Below are 3,903 nucleotides of genomic sequence, written 5' to 3'. Positions count from 1 at the left end.
ATCGGGTTTATTTTTAAAAAAACGAAAAAAGGGTTATTTAATTAACCATTATCGATTTAATATAAAAACTGAGCCCGAAAAATACTTTTACTCGCTGCTTCTTCTGTTCAAACCATGGAGAGATTTGAGTAAACTCAAAGGTACATTCGAGACTTACACGGATGCCTTTAAGAATTCAGAGTCTGTTTTAACGAAAGTAATGAAATATCACGAAAGGCTCGAAGAAATACAGAAAGCTTTTGAGAAAGTTGCTGAATTAATCGAGAAGCGCGAAAATGATCTGAAAACAGCAGACAGAGACAAATCCGATGACGATGAACTGGATTGTAATCCGATAGAAGCTGACGACGCGATAAAGATCTGGAAGATTTTGGTAAGATTGACGACCCGATTGATTTATCGCAAATGATGTCGCAATTGAACAAAGACCAGAAAAGAGTCTTTGATGGAGTATGCCAAGTTTTACAAGATAAGAATCAGATTCTGCGACTGTACGTAAGTGGCGAGGGTGGTACAGGGAAAAGTTTTCTAATTGAAACGATTAAACATTGGATCAGAATAAATTTGGAAAAAACGACTGCCATATCTGCTCCCACGGGTATCGCAGCATTCAATATCGATGGCTTGACAATCCATAGAATGTTTCAACTACCGGTTAGTCATGAATCTACACCAAAATATACGCAATTGTCAGACATGGTCTTGAAAACTTTGAGAGACAAATTAAAGAATGTCGAATTATTTATAATCGAAGGAATTACATGTAACAATGCAATGATGGATTTAGGAACGACTGTATTCAGTGATGGTCAAGCCTATGTAGGTTTGTCACGAGTAAGTAAATTGGAAGGCCTACATTTGATAAATTTCAATCCAGCATCAGTTAAAGCAAACTCGAGAGCCATTGTAGAATATAATCGACTGAGATCTATATTCAAATCTGAACTGCCACAAATCAATCCGTCCGAGAAAAAGGTTGTGAAAATGTACGATCGTCGATGGGCTATCCCTAATATCATTGATGATGTGCAGAATTATGATTGTGAGGAACCAGAAAGTATAGTTACGTGGAAAATATATGGCCTTTGCAATAACGATGCTGTTTCGTGTTACGCTAATGTAATATTACAATGTGCGTTTCATTGCGTACGTATTAGGCAACAAATACTGAAAAATAAAGCATCGAATGCATTGACTGATGCTATCTGCGCGTATGGTGAACGTAAATATTGCAACATTCAAGCGGTTAGAAGATCTGTCGGAAAACGCTTCGAAGAACGAACACAACAAGATGTTTCGGAATTTTTTACGGCTCTAATGTCGACGTATTCCGACATCAATGATGTATTAAAACTCGAATTAAAGCACGTAACATGTTGCTCGAATGTCAAATGTAATTACAATGTAACTAAGCTGGAAAGCAGTAGTTTGTTAATATTACCTATACATTCGACATTAAAAAGGAAAAAAGGTGTCACTCTACAAAGTTTGATTAATGTAGAATTTTCTAAATGGGAAACGATAAACGGCAATTGTAACGAATGTAAGGGCACCGTGTTGAAAAAGAAAACCGTAATCGAATCAACTTTATTCGTCGTAGTAATACAGCTCAATTTATATACTTTTGTAAACGGTGCTTCTAAAAAAATTATCAACAATTGGATTAACGCCGTGCCGACGAGTAATATCACGATTAATAAAAAAAAGTACAAGCTAATAAGCGCTATATTTCACGAAGGTGAAGAAATAAATCGTGGTCACTACACGTGTATGTTGAGAGCTGACACAAAATCGGAATGGTATTACTCTAATGATATGGAAGTGTTCAAGAAAAAATGGCCCAAAGGAGCACAAGGGGCATACATATTGTTCTTAGAACAGATTAAATAATGGCGCTGTATATAGGCTGCCGTAAACGCTACATTAAAACATCAACTGTTCTAGCGCTGTATAAAAGTTGCCGTAAGCGCCAAAATAAAATATCGGCTGCTCTGGCGCTTTATAAAAGCTGCTGTAAGCGCTGCATTAAAACGAGTGCAATAAGTTTCTAATTTGACCTAGGCTTCATGACATTTCAAAAAGTATCATCAAGAAAAAAATTATCAGACAGAAATATGTATGTCGTGTTAAAATCGGAGAGACGAAGAAAAATATATGGTTGCGTTCTCACGAGAATGGGCGATGGAGGGGCCCATTCTTTATTTTCAATATTCATACAAGAATATAAATTCATTCTGTTGCAATTGAAATAAATGTGCAATGTATCGTTAAAAGTTATTACAATTATACAAACATTTACATATATGATTAAATAATATATATATGTATACTATAATATAATTATATATTTTATATATGTACATATATACCATATATTTCAATTATTTTGAACTGTATTGCATAAATTGTTACTTATACAAAGTTATGTGATAAGAATCGAAAATACATATATTTGTAATACTTGAATTACTAAAAAGCTGCTCTATATATCTGTACTTAAAAAGTAAGTGATATCCTAAAAAAATCATAAAAATGAAAAGGTCAGGCCATGTTCAAAAGAAGGTACTCAAAAATTTAAACGATCTAATAATAAATTATCACGAAAAGTAACTGATATGTTATTCAAGGTGCCAGTTCAAAGTGAACATACGTAAAGTGTATATTATCTAAATTTAGTAATAATATATTACCATGAAAAGTAACTGTGATATTTTATTCAAGGTGCAAGTTCACATTGAATATACATACATATAAGTAAAACTGATTACAATTTGATTCTAGAAAATAAGTGCGATATGTTATTCTTAGTGCACAAAATATAATAGTCGTTTATAGAGATTTGATTTGAAATTCATACTAGCCCGTACAATGAAAAATAATTGCTCGTAATTCCAGAGTACCAATTTGTTAATGACTCAGAAAAATAACATGGCGGCCTGCTCTCAAAAAACTTTCGATGGGTAGAATAAATAATTGAAATAAGAGTTGTGAAAATTGTATAAATTAAAAACCTCCAATCTTTCTTTAGTAAAACGGTAAGTAAAACGGTAGTAAACGGGTGTATATTAAGTAAAATTTATAAATGTACAGTTCTCAGGTCAACTACAATAAAGTTATACGCTTAAAAAGTTTACTGATTATTTGTCGTAATATACAATAAAAAATTACATATTAATTATTCAAGATACAAGTGAGAAATAAATATCATTAAAATATACAAAAAAAATTTATCAATTTGACTCTGAAAAGTAAGTGACATGGTTCTCAAAGTGCAAGGTTTCATTTGACTTACAATTTTCTTCAGAAACACAGAAGAAAAAGGTATTTGTATATAGTTTTGTATATTCACTTTGTTGTGTGTAGAGCTTTTAAAAATACGTTGAATCCTTATTCTAATCTAATCTTCTTCTAATGTAATACTTTTCGTATCTCAAATGTTGTAGTAATTATTCTGTAAGAGCTTTGACATTATTTCTAAATGGACATCGAGAAACATCATAGTTTTTTGAGAGCAGGCCGCCATGTTATTTTTCTGAGTCATTAACAAATTGGTACTCTGGAATTACGAGCAATTATTTTTCATTGTACGGGCTAGTATGAATTTCAAATCAAATCTCTATAAACGACTATTATATTTTGTGCACTAAGAATAACATATCGCACTTATTTTCTAGAATCAAATTGTAATCAGTTTTACTTATATGTATGTATATTCAATGTGAACTTGCACCTTGAATAAAATATCACAGTTACTTTTCATGGTAATATATTATTACTAAATTTAGATAATATACACTTTACGTATGTTCACTTTGAACTGGCACCTTGAATAACATATCAGTTACTTTTCGTGATAATTTATTATTAGATCGTTTAAATTTTTGAGTACCTTCTTTTGAACAT

Source organism: Nylanderia fulva, unplaced genomic scaffold, assembly GCF_048542155.1.
Source record: "Nylanderia fulva isolate GAGA-0341 unplaced genomic scaffold, ASM4854215v1 Scaffold51, whole genome shotgun sequence".
Lineage (NCBI taxonomy): Eukaryota > Metazoa > Arthropoda > Insecta > Hymenoptera > Formicidae > Nylanderia > Nylanderia fulva.
The sequence above is the reverse complement of the archived record's forward strand: the minus strand, read 5'-3'. Positions refer to the sequence as shown.